Source organism: Lissotriton vulgaris, chromosome 2_1, assembly GCF_964263255.1.
Source record: "Lissotriton vulgaris chromosome 2_1, aLisVul1.2, whole genome shotgun sequence".
Taxonomy (NCBI): domain Eukaryota; kingdom Metazoa; phylum Chordata; class Amphibia; order Caudata; family Salamandridae; genus Lissotriton; species Lissotriton vulgaris.
Window position 1 is genome coordinate 755133114 of NC_141687.1, and position 17355 is coordinate 755150468.

Here is a 17355-nt window from a genome sequence, read left to right on the forward strand (position 1 = left end):
TGGAGTGTGACCTTGGATGTGAGATCGTAGTGATATTAGCAGAGGGCCTACAATTTCAATAGCGTGACATGAGAAATAGGGCTATCCTTCCTTCAATGGTAACTTCATGCCAAATGGTGATACCGTGTAGCAAATAAAAGTGCATCCAAATAAAAATACAAGATCTTCAAAAACAAACATGAAAAGAATTCTAAAAAGAACACTGAACAGATCAGATTGAGCGCGATTGTATACAGATATCTGGGACGTATCAGATGATATACTTATAAGAGGACCATAAACAGTACTGCTTGAACACATGACATGGTCTTATAATAATCCGTAGTAAAGACTTGAAATCAAGAACACGGAATAAAACTGGTAAAAAAGAACGCTAAAAGCAAAGAGCAAACAACATGAACGCTAACCTGATAAAAACAGGATTATGCCTCCAACCCTGTATTGTTATTGATATGTGTTGTTTGTTCTTCTTATGGGTAAAAAAAATAATAATAGAAGCTCTATAGAATAAGAGGCTACATACTTCTCGGTGCTAGAAAAAAGTAGCATAGGTTGTTGTAAAATGGACTTCTAATTTGAGCTCGCCATTTTTTTCATCATGAACAATTAAAAGGCATTGACTGACGTATGCTAAAACCGCAGAAATAACTATCCTGATACCTACAAAAAGAAGTTAAATAAACCAACTATGTTTGATAGCTAAAGTAGCGTGAAGAAGTGTGAAGGCAATAATAAGTGGTGGGCTGGTTCACCCTTTAAGCTTTAAGGAGATTTGATGTTTCTCCTTGAAGGGGGAGGTAAAGGAACTCTATTAAAACAAAGAAATTGAATAAGACAGAGAGCAAATTCTCAGGACAAGGGTGGCTTGCTGAAAGGGAACAAAGGAAATAATTAAGGTTTAAATGAGGAATTTGGAAGTCAAAAGGGATGTGTTGGTTTGAATGAAGAAATGAGGCAAAACAAATAGAAAAGTGATGGGAAATGAGAAGGCATGGTAAAAGAAATAATAAACAAAAATCAATGGTGATTTTTCATATTCATGCTAGTTGTTTTGCCACTATGTTTTTACTTTAATAAGGTGATTGCGATTAAGCTTCAACACTGTTAAAAAGGTTATATTCACATGGGTGCACTCCGTTGACATACTCATATTTACTTTTTTCGCAAAGGCAACCCCGTCCGAATAAGTGTGTGAATAAAGGTTACATCGACTTGATTTTGTATGGAGAGTTTGGTTTGGCAGAGTAGCGAGAATAAGATAGCACCATGGAACTGCAGATGCTGATGGGAACCCATGGGTCATGGTTTCGTGAGTGCTGCTATGGGGCATCACTCCACGGATGTACCAATCACTTTATCCAGGCTCTTTGTCAAGCCTGACCTTTACACCTCCTCACATGGAACACTATTAGTAAGCTCTTACACTATTTTGTTGACAAATACATTTGTCACCTTTCTCTAGAGGTTTTGAGGTTTGTCAACGGATTTATTCATAGTGGTGAGTAAACTGAACACAATGTACTAAAGGCGAGCTTTTCAGAACATTAGCTTTACTACCTTTTGACATATACCCTTCTATTGCAGCGTATTTATCTTTTCTTCTACTCTTCTTCTGGCCCTTTTAGAGATGTTTTTTCCTTTGTCACCTTCTCTCACCGTTTACTGTCAGATTTGTTTGTGCTCTTTCCACTATACCTCCTTACCATTTTTATCCATTCTTCCCGTGTCCTCTCACCTTCAGTTCTTTCCGTCTCTTCTTCCTTTTTCTGTGCATATTGCGCCATTCCTTTTTCCCTTTTCCTTCCGTTCTCTATCACTTCCTCCTCTACCCCCTTCCTTTGCTGCTCTTTCTTAGTCTTTTCCTCCCCTTATTCACTTTTCTCTCCTTCTCACATTGTCTAACTCTCTTTGTTTTTCTTTCTTTCATCCCAATACATGCCACTTCTCTTTTTCTTATCCCTTCCTCCACTTCGTATTTTGTCTGCCTTTCCAAAAAAATAATTTCTCGTTCCTACACTTCTCTCCTTTCTATATGCCTCCTTTACACTCATTCTCATTTTCTTCTGATTTTATCATCCACATTTATTTATATTCTCTGCATGTGTATACTACCCTACCTCATTCCTTCTCTTTGATCAGCCATTCCATGATATTTCTCTTTCGCTGCCATTTTTAATACCTTTAGCTTAATTTCTCCCTTCACTAGCTGTTTCTCCTTCTGGCTTCTCAAATGTTCTCTTTTCTTTCTCCCCTTCTCTACTTCTTACTCTTTGCCTTTGTTTGAGAACTTCCCCCATCTCTCCTTTCTTTCCCTCTTTTACCTTCCCAACTCCAGATGTTCCCCTTTTACCTTTCTTTCTCTGCTTTCACATTGATTTGCCACCCTGCTTGTGGTCCTCTTACTTTAACCTCTTTACTTCACTTCTTTTAATTCCTACTCTCTACCTCACTGTTCCTCTAACTTTGACCTCTTTATGGCTTCACTTCTTTCAATTCCTATTCTCTACCTCATATTTTTTAATTTTAATCTCAGTCTCTCCCTTTATCTTTCTCCCCGTTGATATTTTCTCCTGTTTTTCTCTCTTACTCTCCTCCTATTTGTATGTTCTCCCCTTCTCTCCATTTCACCCTCTTCTTCTTTCCTACCTCATGCCATTTCCCTCAGTCTCTGTCATCCTCTAATTTTGTCTCCTTTCCCCGATTTCCCTCCTCTACTATTCCTTTAAATGTGTTCCCATTGTAATCCTTCACATTTGCTACTCTAGTAGTCTATCCCAAAACCCTTGCACACGCTTCTCTTTGTACCCTTCCTTCTCTCCATTCAGTCCTGCTCCCTGGTCTCTGTATTTGTGTTCGTCTAAATCTCTGCCCCTTTAATCTATGTCCTTCTATTCAGACCTTTACTGTTATCTCCCTTCTCATGTTTCTCATTCCCATTTTCTCATTGGTTTCATATGTGCCCATACTTGCTTCACCACTAGGCACTATAAAATAGATACATCTATTTTATGTATCCACCTAACTGTAACTGATTTTAAAGTATGCGCAGTGTCCAAACTACGAGTAAGCTAAGTGCTCACCTGCTTCATGTGGGGAAAGAGTCTGGAAATTTGGCAAATCTCTCCTGGTAACTTTCAAGTAGTCTGCAGCAGGTTGATTTATCTCTGGGCTTTCTTTACAGCACAGCCAGCATCCCTTTTTCAGTATGACAAGATCCTCTCCCAAGTCACCTTTTTCACTTTACTAGTTTACTGCTGGGTGTGGTATCAAATGCTTTAAGTCAACATGAACCAAGTAATTTGCATCATGTCGAGTTCTCCAAAGATCCAATTAGATCTCACTGATATGTTTTCCACAAAACCCTGATGATTCTTCTTCAAACGACTACTACATTTTAGGAATACCCCTCGTTCTATTTAGTATGTATTTCAGATCACTGACAAAATATTGGAACCAAAAATATCGAATGGACAGACTATTAGGTCACAAATATTGAAGACCAAATATAGAGAAGGTAAGTTCAAATAGGTAAGTATAGATCTACTATTCTTAACTCTACATCTACATTCCTTGACGATATCTATTTATCAATATCTATATATATATATATATACCTTACCTATATATATCTATCTATATCTATATCTATATATATATATATATATATATATATATATATATATATATATATATATATATATATATATATATATATATATATATATATATATATATATATATATATATGTAATAGAGAGAGAGAGAGAGAGAGAGAGTCAAGGTACATATATCTGGAGTTACACATAGTAAAATGTTACTTACCTATACAAACATATCTTCACAATATTTTTGTCCTCGATATTCTTGACACAATATTTTGTCCCAAAACATATCTGGTTCCAATATTCTGTGTAAACACCTGCATTGTACCTGTGGGATTAAATCCGAATTTATTGGAGGGTCTTTTTAAGAGCCACTTGTGTTATCCTGTTTTTTATTTGTGAAAATCACATCTCCTATATTCCAGTCCTTCGGTACTTGATACATCTCTACTGGTTACGTAAATCGGTCTGCTTATAACTGTGCCAAAAGTTTGCTTCGTTCTCAGAGTTGTGGCAAATACAGTTAAAATCTTACAATTTGGGCAGGTTTATGTTTCTCTGTATATCAACTTGTATACCTGTCTGTCCAATTCTTGTTGTTTTTTCTGTTTCTCTGTGTCCCTGTGTGACAATTACTAAAACACACAGGCCTCCCTACTTATAATTCCATCTATTTGTCTGCCAATCCTACCATCCATTCACAACCATTTTTCTGCCTGTGCCCTTCTTGTGCATTGCGAGATTCATGTTTAATGTTTTACATGGATAGTGTGCCTTTAAGTATGACCCAGACTACATTCCAAGCAGAGCATAACAACAAAACTCTTAGTTGGGCATCATTTAAATAAAGAAGTAAGAAGAGGACAGGACAGCAAAGGAACATGAGCAAGGATGCATAATAACAGGCTGAATCTCAGATATACCAAATCAGAGGTGATTTTCACGAAAGAAGGCATGTACCTTGCGTCCATAGGCAGGCACTGGGCATGATTCATTAGTGAGAAACTGGCTAGATTTCAAATTGCTATTCTGAAATCCCGGATGGAAACAGTGACCAACTTTTACTTTCTTAATTTGAAACTGCTCTACTCTGAGGAGTTTTCCCTTTTTCATCCTTTGGGCACCGTGTAACAGCAGTTCAGTTTGTTACCTTATTTTACCGGGATGATGGTAATATCCATGGAATAATTCTGGACTCGCAGTCATCAAGATGGTTCCAGAATGTCACAGTTTGGCTGGTACTGCAGATTGGCTTGAGACAAGAGATCACATTTCCTGGTTAATTGCTTCAATCCATATGCTCCACGTCCATGAAAGTATACATTTTTTGTCATTATGCTTGATTCACAAGGTAATCCAGAGAGCAAAATTCAAGTACCCGTAGTCCACACTGCTGTTAAAATTTCCAGGTGAGAATATGCTAGCTGTTTCTAACTTTATGCTGTGAAAGGTCCTCAGATTTGATCTCCTGATTCAAATTGATCTAACTCAATTCTCCGAATCCATGGAAACCTACTGCTTTCCAGTCTAATCTGCCACGCGCTGTTCTGCCACGTGAGATGAGCGAGCAGAACCTAGCTTTGGGTGTAGCTATGGGGGCGTGGAGTGCGTAATGATGAACAAAGTGAAAAGTGGTAATCATATAACATAGAAGAGTTGCAGAATACAAAGAAGATTACAGGAAACATTACAGACCTTTCAAAATTATAATAGATATCGCAAATGTGTTAAATGTCTTCAGGAGTGGTGTCAGGCCCACAGAATGCTGAGCTGAGCAATCTTTCATAAGACTGCCAACATCTTCTTTGCCTTGTTCAGCAAGTTGTTCTTACACACAGATGTGGGTGCAGATGCGGATGCAAGATCCCCCCCTTAATGAAAACACAGGCAATATCACCTGAGACATACAATTCATCCCAGAAGGATGGCAGCAATGACGACATACTATAGTGTCTCCAAAACCACATGCCAAACCCTGCACCTCTGAACGCTAATGGAAAATGCAGGGATAGTGAATCTTGACTGCTACAGCAACATATTTGGAGTTTCCTTACAAAGGAACCTGAAATCTCTTTTGTAAAGGGAAGTTGACAGATGCAATTGGACTTGAACTGAAAAATCTGATGATTTGACCTGGACAAAGGATCCCTAACAGTATCGCAGAAAAGGCACAGCGGGTTTCAAAAGACAGGAAAGGTGGTGGATGGAAATTGGCTACAGAGCAGTCTAGAATGAACGCCGGTTTGAGTAATTGGGAGAAATTAAATATTTTAGTCTGGTAGAATTCTGTGGACAATACTCAATGATATCTTATTACCCTTGGGGGGTAAAGAAGCAGGTTTCTAATTATGTATTAAATCATTACAGAATTTGGGGCTTTATTCTGAATTATTTAGCACAAGTTCTGGATTTTCTTTGGGAATTCATGATTCTTTTAGAAAACTGGATGGTTGAGATCAACACATTAATTCTGTGGAAATTATTCATTCTATGGACTGTAAGACAGCCAGTAATACCCAGCACTTGAACCTGTAGCTAAGGTCAATAAGCAAAGGGCTTTTTCTCCAAAGGGCATATGTTATATTAAGTTATTTTATATTATGTTATGGGATGTCATGGTTTCCTGTGTCATGTCATGTTATGTTATATGATGTGATGTGCTGTTATGTTATGTTATGTTATGTTACGTTATGTTATGTTATTTTATGCTATGTTATGTTATGTTACCCTAACTTAAATAGATTTTATACGGTGCTGCATGCCACGCAATGCTGTTTTTAATGAAAGAATGATCCACTAAAATATCAAGGAAAACGCACAAACAGATTGATTATAAAGATATTACAGCAAAGAAATAGGGGGAGAAGGAGCTATCACAGAAAAAGTAAGCAAGTATTATATGGTATATTACCCAGCTAGCTTAGATGAGTTACCCAGTCAGATGTTGTTACAATCTGTGAGTTATATTACAGATATGACAGACTTTACTTTCTGGTTCACCCTCCAATAAGATGGGAAAGTGTACTGAATGCTAAAAGTTGGGTAAGGAGGGGAAGCCTTGAATATGGAGGAATACAAAAAGAAAGTTTGACCATTGCTACAGACATTTCAAACTTATATACTACCCGGTTGTTTCCTACTCTCAATTGGACATGGACCCACGAAGCAACAAGAGGATTGCAACTAATGCATTTTGGTAGCAATCCCACACGGTCACCAACATTATATCCAGGAGTCAACTGTGGAGGCTAGGCAATCGAAAAGTTTCATGGTTCTTTGACTTTCCTGAGGTGCTACAATGACTTCGTGTGAAAGAACTGCAGAGATTTGATCACGTTCATTCTTATGAATACAGATGAAAATGAAGATCAGGAACTAAACAAAGAGAATATCATAAATAAAGCAGAAAGGTATTTTCCCTTAGGAAGAATGGATAGAATGATTGCACAAAAACTCTGCTGTAGAGAAGTAATCACTCCAAGCATCTTGAGTGGCACTGATCTGGGAGCGTAAGTATGATTCCATTGCTTGATTTTTCTTTTCTGCTTGTGCATTGCTTTGTGGATAAGAACTTAAAGAGAATTCCCTGCAAGTTCTTAATTGCTGATCAAGTAATTGCCAAAAGGTAAAAATAAATTGTCAAAAATGGTGTGAAATATGTTGTGGAATAATCTAAAATGGTTGTACATCCAGACAAAAATGATTTTCAGAGCCACTCTCCTTATCTTTGCAATTGTCAACACTGGATGCACAATGGAAAGTTCCCTGGAAAAGATCTTTGCAACAATTACGATTAAGTTAGGGGTTGAGAAAGATGGCAGGTCCACTAGGAACTCCTCAAATACATATTCTGATGATCTAGTGGACATTTTTAACAGTGCATATTAGTTCATAATTTGACTTAACTGCAGCACAAGCAGAATAAGATCCTAGATTAAAAGGAACATGTCACCACATTATGGGTACCCACAGCACCTGAGGAGCATACTGTGAAGTGCATTTATCCTCATATCTTTTCTTATGGAATAATTGTAATGACATATTGTTCAAGTCGGAAAAATTTCTCAATGCATTTCCAAATCAGTTTAAGGAGCAAAGTTTCTTAAATGAAAGAGTGAAGGGCTAGTAACAACAGCTTTATCTATGATGCACCTAGAAGAGCTCAAGGCCTATTTTGTATTTACCTGATAGCTTAATGCACCTGTTCAATATGCAACCTTAAAGTCAACTACTACAAAAAATGGCATAATTGGTGTGCTTTCTGTTGAATATTTAGCAGCTAAGTGGCCCCGAACAATAAAAAATACTGTAAGAAACTATATATAGTATGTCAAACTCTGAGAGATAATGTCTCAGATCAGGCCAGCTCGGTGTTTCAAACAACAGAGAGATATTGAAATGGGATTCAATTGATCCAGATAAAAGAGGTTCTATTATTCTGTATTTTGCAGATGGGGCTGGAGATAAGCTGGTGTTTTCAGCAATTGGCTTCTGTGCATTCCACGTAATCAGAATTGTTTTTCAGTTTTCCATGAAAGATGGAAAGTAGCAAATCACCCAACAGACAAAAGAAATCCAGCAAGCTAAAATACAATTCTGGCTGATCTCTTTAAATTTAAACAAACACTCATTGTATTAATCTCAGTCTGTGTCTTTATTGCTGTTTAAGAAGCTGTAAGGTTGATCACAGTGAGTTGAGATTTGGATGGTAGACTAATGTTTGTATGATATTGGCGTAGGTAGTGGCTCACTGAAGAATTGATTTAATATGCAACTGCTCTGTGGGAGCTCATGGCTTCACAAGGGGCTATGCCGATTCTACCGTTGAGTCATGTTCGAAATATAGTGAAGAAACTAAGAAACATATTTATATATGCCCAATGATAAGGCTCTATCTAGAGTATACATGAGTATGCATGAACAGGTGTGGGAGTCAGGAGCAGTCTCTCTGCAACACATGTGAGAACCGTATTACTGTATTCTACATTGATACTAAGGTTTGACCAATTAGCAACAAAGTAGACCACTTGATATTGGTGCAGTGTAAGATCCCTCTTTTTTTGTTGTTGTAACCCAAAGGTGAAGGATATAATAACCATTACTTGTAAACATCACATAAATATCAATATTTATATATATATATATATATATATTTTTTTTTTTTTCCCACCACCGCTGGTTAGGAGAAAAGCTGGCGTGGGCGGTCCTGTTGCAGCCACCAGCTGGCTGTGTAAATTCGTTCCACAACGCATCAAAGATTATGATGAAGACAGGACACCCAGAGCTGCAATTGTACAGGAGTTTATTTGGCAGATGACAAAAGTTCCACGACGCGTTTCGCCATTACGGCTTGGTCACGCTCGTCTCGTGGCGTTGGTTGCCAGTATTTAAACACCACACCCTAGTGCATATATTAACATCACGTTGAAAATGTGTCGGCCATCTTGTAACATATGAAATTACTATTCAGTTATATATTGACTGGTGTTTTTATCCACAATTTGCATGATTTGTAAATCAATTGGGTCACAGAAACATAATACGATCAAATTCAAATAATAATTTGCCTCAGTGTAATTTAGTCTAAATATTGCAAAATATTTACATTGCGGTGCATCGTGATAAACATTGTCGTCATTTCACAGTCTAGTAAATTATCACTACACTGTATTCATATATAGCGAGCAAAGCTGGAATATCGATTGCTTAGCGTGTAACATGAACAGCCCCGTGATTAGTGGCTGTGTGTGTACTTCAATGTTTGTTAATGCTACACTTTGCTGGCGCGATCTCAACAACCGGGCAAAATGTTATGATGGCTAGACCCAAAGCATATAAGTGATATACCACGCATCTGTTTCAACAAGATAACATCTTAATAATCAAAGTTGCATTCCATTTAACTTGTTAGTGGTGGTCATGTTGCTATGGAAACATGTCACGTGTCCTAGCTGCGGCAATATTGTGCCCATAGCTGTACATGTAAAGTGTCTTAGAGTCAATAACGCCCCAGTGGGCAAGTTGGATCCCCAATGTCTTTGTACGTATAGCGCCCCAGTGGGCAGAAGGGTTCAAATTGTTCAACTTATGGTCCAAGTACATGAAATCTATACAGGATAATTTCCTGTACAGAAAAGAAATTTCATAGCTTCACCACAAATTTAAGCTTGTATCAATTGTGTCCGGACGCAAATCATTGAATTCAAATTCCGTGTTGTGCCGCCACCACGTGATGTGTGAAATTCTGCAAATAAAATACATTACATTAAAATCCAGAAAACCGCAGATATCAGTTCATAACAATTTCTTAATCATATAGATGGATTGCCAGTTCTTCCGTTACATTTAAACCTTTCGGTGTTAGACATTCAAAATCCACAATGTATTTGGACTCAAGTTTTCTGAGGGACAGTTCTAAATTGCCTCCTCTTATTCCCAAGTCAACACTGTCTATTACCACCAACTGCACCAACTGATCATTTTGCATATGCATGTCCGAAAAATGCCTGGCAACCGGGTATTGCTTCTTGTTATTATGTATGGTTCGCAAATGTTCCAGTACCCTTTTCTTTGCAGTGTGCTTGGTACTGCCTACATACCATTTGTTGCAAGGACAGATTAGGATATATATGCTGTATGGGGTGTTGCAAGTCAATCGTTTACAGATTGTGAACACTCTTTTGCTATTGGGAACAGTTAGTGTCTTACAGTCTTTGCTGAACTTACATGCTTTACATTTACGACAGCATTTGAAACCCACATCACTTTTGTTTGAATTGTTCTTGGGGGTCACATAGTTATGGCTTAACTCATCTCTTAGTGATTTGCCTTTCCGAAATGTAATTTGAGGATTGTCATTGAGATATTTTTTCAAATGTGTTTCAGTGTGAAGGACGTGCCAATGTTTTTGGAAAATCTTCCGGACATTGTGTGATTGTTCAGAAAAAGTGGTGATGAACCTCACTTTATCTGTTTCCTCCATCTTCTCGCGAGGATTTAATAATTCCTCTCTGTTTTTTAAGGCTACTCGATCTTTGGCAGTATTGATTGTTTTCTGACTGTAGCCTCTGCTGCGGAATCTCTCACACATGATATGTTCTTCATCCTGATAGGCATCTTTGTTACTACAGTTGCGTTTTGCTCGTAGTAGCTCTCCATAGGGTATACTGCCTATCAAACTACGGGGATGGCAACTGTTCGCATTCAGAATGCTGTTCCCAGCTGTTTTTTTCCTATATAATTTGGTATTGAGTTGGTTATTTGTAACTGCCACAATTACATCCAGGAATTCCACTTCATTTTTACTGAAGTGTCCAGTGAGTTTCGAATTTAGTTGATTGAGATTCAATTTGTCAATAAACATTTGTATTGATGTAAAGTCTCCACACCAAATAAAGAAATATCATCTATGTATCTCCGCCACAGGGCCACCTGAACAAATTCTGCCATCTCCCTGATGACCTGCTCCTCCCACCAGCCCATGAAAAGATTCGCATAGCTGGGGGCGAAGCAGGTCTCCATGGCTGTGCCCTGTGACTGACGATACAAGATGTCATCAAAATAAAAAAAATTGTTCTTTAGACAAAACTCAATCATATCCACCAGCATTTGTGAATGTTGTGAAAATGAGACAGATCTAGTTCTCAAAAAATGTTTCACTGCTTGTAAGCCATGATTGTGTACTATACTCGTGTAGAGACTACTAACATCGAGTGTGGCTAACACATAATCTTCCTCCCAATGGATGCCATTTATGACAGTGAGGAAATGAGTGGTGTCCTTAATGTAAGAAGGTAGTGACATAACATAAGGTCTAAGGAAATAGTCTATGTACTTAGACGTTTGTTCCAATAATGAACCTATTGAGAACACTAGGGGCGGCCCGGGGGGTTCTTTGGGTCCTTGTGTAGTTTTGGAAGCAGGTATAGTACCGGTGTTCTGGGTTGAGCACAGTATAAATACTGATATTCTTCTTGCTCCACTAGCCCTTTGTCTTTCCATTCAAGTAACAAGTCCCTGAACCTTATGTTGGATCCCAGCAATTCATCTCTGTCAACTTTACAATAACAGTTCTCATCATTTAATTGTCGGTAACCTTCTTCCAAATATTTGATCTTGTTTAACACCACCACATTGCCACCCTTGTCACTTTCTCTGATCACAATTGTATTGTCCTTTTTAAGATTTTCAATAGCTGCAATTTGGTCAGCGGATAGATTCTTTTTAGATTGTGAAATTTTCTGATATCTTATTTTCGTTAGATCTTTGACAACTCCCCTTTCAAAGACATCAATGGCATCACATTGTACATTGGGTAGGAAAACTGATTTGGGCTTAAACGTGGATCCTGGATTAAGACCCACATTTGTTCCCAATAAATCCAAGTCTATATTGGAAATGTTCGCGGGGTCAGAGTCTAAGATATGCATAAATACAGCGTCGTTCGTGTCAAGATTACAAATGTTAGTAGAAGTACTTACAATTTCATGTGTCTTTGGTTTCGTCGCGTACCATTTTTTCAGTTTCAATTTCCTGGAAAATAGGAATACATCAATCCGAGTGTCAGCAAAGTTCATGTTGTTTGATGGGCAAAATGATAATCCTAAGGCAAGAGTGCTCTCTTCCTCTTGTGAGAGTGGTCTTTGAGAGAGGTTAACAACCGTCATATTCATTTCTGGTTTTTGCTCCTTCTTGCCATTCCCATGGGAGCTTTGTTGCCGTTGGCGCCGCCTCTTTTTGGCTTGTTTGTTGCGGCGGTTCCGCCTCTGTGCCCTCGACCTCAACCTCTTGCTGTACTCCCAGCTTGGTATGTGTCGGTTCGATTCTTGCTGATCATTTGGAACTGTAATAAAAAATTGGGGTTTTTTGACGAACCACTGATTGCATCTTGATTTGTTTCAACTGTGGAGGCATCCGATAAATTACCATCTGATATGTCGCTTTCTGTAACTTCGCGGGTAGCACTGGTATTACTAGTTGTTACTATGGCTGCTCCTGTCTTTTTATCAAACAGATGGTCATATTTCTTTTGGAAGGTAAGAGTTCGACCAGCTTGGTAATCTTTGTAATCTCTGATAAACTTTCTCTGTTTTTTAGCTGTGATCTCTTCCTCTAGTTTCTCCATCCTGATCGTTAGTTTTTTAAGAAACTCCTCCAATGCTTCTTCGGACATCAGTTGGCTGATTTCCTCCGTTAACTGCTCTATTTCAGTCAGCAGTTTTGCTCTGTCCTTGAGAGCGTATTTTACTAAGATCCGCATCATCGTGATGGAACATGCTGCTGAGTTGTCAGTCCATTCTTGAAGCATGTCTATGTCAGATTGTCTCCCACTAGGAACCACGCTGCAGGAGCGACGATATTCCCAGCCCTCTATCCCTACACAGACTGCAGCCCGCAATATGTATAGCACTGCACCCTACAGCCTGCGCCAGGAGAGGGGGCAGGATAGAAAGGAACCCGTCCCGGGGAAGAGGAAGACTTCGGAGAACCCAGTACGTCTCCCGTTCTTAAGGCTCTTCAGGGATACAGAGAGCAACACGCTCTGCAGGGGAGAGATAAACAGAAAGGATACAAATGAGAATTCACACCCCCCTGTACTCTCTCTATGCACATCCAGGGTTTCGGGAACCACAACAACCCCTCCCGTCTTACCCGCAGGAGGTGTCAATATCGCTGGACAGGAGACGTTGTGCCTCTTCCGTAGTATTGAAATCTTCTAGAGTTAACTCCACTCTATAGTAGGTTCCTGAATTCTTTATACACATTAGGGGAAAAAGTCTTCCGACATAAAAAACCCCTTCCGTCCTGGATATGTGTAAACAAACAAAACGTCCCGCTTCCCAACAACCCGAAAATTCAGTGGCCACAAAAAGAAAAAGGAAAAAACCCGCCAACTAGCAGCTGGTTCGTAAAAGAAACCTGAATAACACAAAAGGATATCGAGTGAGGTCCAATATCCGGAAATGAATGCACTGGCGTCTTTCTATGTCCGCACGCAGCCGCGTACAAACTCCAATGCTGAATCAGGTACTTAACCCAACAAAGTCCGACTCTCAATCCCGATACAGGTGATATCCTTATCAGAGCGAAGCCTCGCTCAGCAAGCAAAGAGTCTCCCAGTAGTACAACACGAACAAGCCGATAATCCCACGTAGCTCGGTCACCAGAAAAGACAACGTGACCGGTAACTAAACCAAGCACTGACTGCCCGGTTTCTTCTCCTTAAAAGCGATCACATGGGTCAAGAGGGAGGGGTGTAATCGACAGCATGTGCACAGAGAGAGGACTGGGCGCAGCCCGTTCTAAATCCCAACAGTACCTCCCCTCAAAGGCCTCCCAACCGGACGGGGCTTGGCTGGGTGGCGCAAATGAAAAAGCCTCACTAATCTAGGGGCATGGACCCCACTCGCTGCCTCCCAGGTACGATCCTCCGGGGGATATCCCTTCCAGTCTATCAGATACATGAGTTTCCCATTCCGTCTCCTGGAATCCAAGATAGCACTAACCTCAAACTCCTCTTCCTCACCTACCACCACCGGGGGAGGAGGGGGCAATACCTGTGTGGTAACTACAGAGGGTTTCAAGAGGGAGGTGTGAAAGACAGGATGGATCCCATACTCATCAGGTAACCCCAACTTCATTGCTACAGGATGAACTACTTTGAGAACAGGAAAAGGACCCACAAATCTAGGCTGTAGTTTTCGCGACCCCCTTAATCTCAAATTCTTGGTGGAAAGCCACACCTTATCCCCCACCCGATAGGAAGGAGCCGGGGCCCTATGTTTATCTGCCTGTCTCTTCATGTCAACCTTGGCCTTCTCTAGATGTTCCAAAGCCGTGTTCCAGATCTGAACCAAAGAGAGACCCAAGGCAGTCACAGCCGGTACCTGCCCTGAAGGCTGAATAGGGATTGCTCGAGGGTGAAACCCCATGGAACAAAAGAAAGGGGTCATTCCCACTGCTGAATGCACACTGTTGTTATATGCAAATTCAGCCAGCGGGAGAGCCACAACCCAATTACATGACAATGATGTTCCCAGACACCACAAATACTGCTCCATGGTCTGATTGGTGCGCTCCGTCTGACCATCCGACTGAGGATGATATGCGGAGGACAGACATAGTTTCATCCGTAAAGCAGCACACAATTCAGTCCAAAAATGAGAAACAAATTGAGCCCCTCTATCCGAAACAATGGCCAAAGGCAATCCATGCAGGCGTACCACTGAAGACAAAAAGATCGTTGCCAATTCCCCTGCAGTAGGTAACTTAGCCAAGGGTATAAAATGTGCCATCTTAGTGAATGAATCGACCACAACTAATATGGCTGTAAAACCAGACTCCAATGGTAAGTCCGTCACAAAATCCATACTTATTGTTTGCCAAGGAGCCTTGGGGACAGGGAGAGGATGCAACAATCCTGAGGGCTTAGCATGAGTCGGTTTATTCACGGCACACACAGGACAGGCCTTTACATATGACTGTACGTCTCTAGCCACTGACTCCCACCAGAACCACTGCAAACAAAATTCCGTTGTCTTGGTGGAACCAGGATGCCCAGCAAGAGATGAAGAATGACACCATTCCAAGACCATATCCCGGAGATCAGGGGGAATAAACAGTTTGTTCTCATGATACAGCAACCCAGTTCTTAAGGAAATCAAAGGCTGCGACAACCAAGGTGTAAGATCGATCTTTGTTAGTTCTACCCGAACCAATTCATTAAAGTCATCAATGGAAATGCTGCCCACTATTCTTTCAGGAGCTATGAAGGAACACCTCACTTTCTCAACTGCCAGGTCAGTGTGTTTCACATGGATACGGGACAATGCATCTGATTTTAACTGCTGCACCGCAGGCCTATAAGTAATGATAAAATCATACTCATTGAAAAATGAGACCCACCTCATCTGACGAGGGGTTAAGGCGCGCGCTGACCGGAAGAACTCCAAGTTTTTATGGTCAGTGAAGATAGTTATCGGATGCCGAGCACCCCACAAATGATGGCGCCACTCTTCAAAAGACAATTTAATGGCCAACAATTCACGCTCCGCCACGGTGTAATTCCTCTCAGCGGGCAGCAAGGTCTTAGAAAAAAAGGCAATCGGATGCATATATCCATTCTCCGCGTCTCTCTGGGACAACACCCCCCCCCCACGGCGCACAAAGAAGCATCCGCTTCCACAAAAAAAGGCAAAGTAGGGTCAGGATGAACCAAAACGGGTGCTGTAGTGAACCTTTCAATTAATAGATCCAGAGAAGATTGAGCATGATCGGACCAAACAAAAGGCACCCCCTTCCGTAACAACACTGTCATGGGGGCTATGATCTCCGAGAAATGCGAAATAAACCGCCGATAGAAATTGGCGAACCCAAGTAGGACTTGAATATCTCTCACACAAGTTGGCGACGGCCAAGAAGTGATAGCTTCTGTTTTCTTGGGATCCATCATGATCCCCTGTTCGGAAATCACAAACCCCAAAAACTCCACCTTAGGCGTGTGAAAGCTACACTTTTCGAGTCAAACTTACAACTGATGTTCTTTCAGACGCTGCAAGACCTGCCCCACATGGACTTCGTGTTCCTCAACAGTGGTGGAAAACACAAGGATATCGTCAATGTAGACTATGACGCTCAAATCCAAATATTCCCTCAATACCTCGTTGATGAAAAACTGAAAAGCAGCCGGAGCGTTACATAGCCCAAAAGGCATAACGCAATACTCATAAAGGCCGAATTTGGTCCGGAAGGCAGTTTTCCATTCATCGCCTTCACGGACGCGGATGAGATGGTAAGCACCCCTGAGATCTAACTTGGTAAAAACCGTCGCATGCTTCAGTTGATCAAGCAACACAGGTATCAAGGGAAGAGGGTACTTGTTCTTAATCGTACCCTTGTTTAACGCTCTATAGTCCACACACGCCCGAAGTCCACCTTCCTTCTTCGGAATGAAGAAGATAGCCGATGACACTGGCGAGGAGGAGGGACGGATGAACCCTTTCTCCAGCATCTCTTCGATATACTCCTTCAAATGCTGTTCCTCAGGGCCCGACAAAGCATAGACACGACGACAAGGTAGCGTAGCCCCTGGCATCAGATCAATCCGACAATCAAACGGCCGGTGCGGGGGTAGTTCTCTAGCTTTCCCTTTATCAAATACATCACTAAAGGCCGAATAGGATTCAGGGACTCCCAACTCTTTCCTCGTTCCCCCAGAACTCACAGCACAAGTCAAGGGGGTTATCCAATCAGTTGCAACCTTGTAACAATTCTGCAAACAATGAGCGGAGTCAAGGGTCACTGTTCTCCTTATCCAATCTATTCTGGGATTATGTGTCTGCAACCACGGTACTCCCAAAACCACCCCGAAAGAAGGGGCATCGATCAAATCAAAACCTATTTCCTCCGAATGACCATTGTCTCCTACCATACATGGAGGTTCGGTCTGACGTGTGATTGTACCAGATGATAATTCAGTGCCGTCAATGGCCCTTACCGGTTCCGGTTGTTCCTTGTAAACCCAGGGAACTCTGATTCTTTCGGCCAACTTGATGTCCATAAAGTTCCCCGTAGCACCGGAATCTAGCAAAGCCGACACTGGAGCCCTATGGTTGTTTGATATAACCAAACAAACGGTGATAGTAAAATGTCTGGGAACCCTCTTCACTATGCCGGGTATCTGATACGAGGTACATTGAACCATAGAGTCCTTAAGCCGGGCGTCCCTGTGCACACAAGCCACCGCCTTACGCGA

The 17355-nt window shown here is 40.8% G+C and overlaps 1 protein-coding gene across 2 annotated transcripts in view; it reads left to right on the plus strand.

Annotated features, from left to right (window-relative positions):
• Window positions 1-17355, plus strand: part of KCNC1 (potassium voltage-gated channel subfamily C member 1) — a 332323-nt gene that overhangs the window by 271192 nt on the left and 43776 nt on the right. The window lies entirely within an intron of this gene.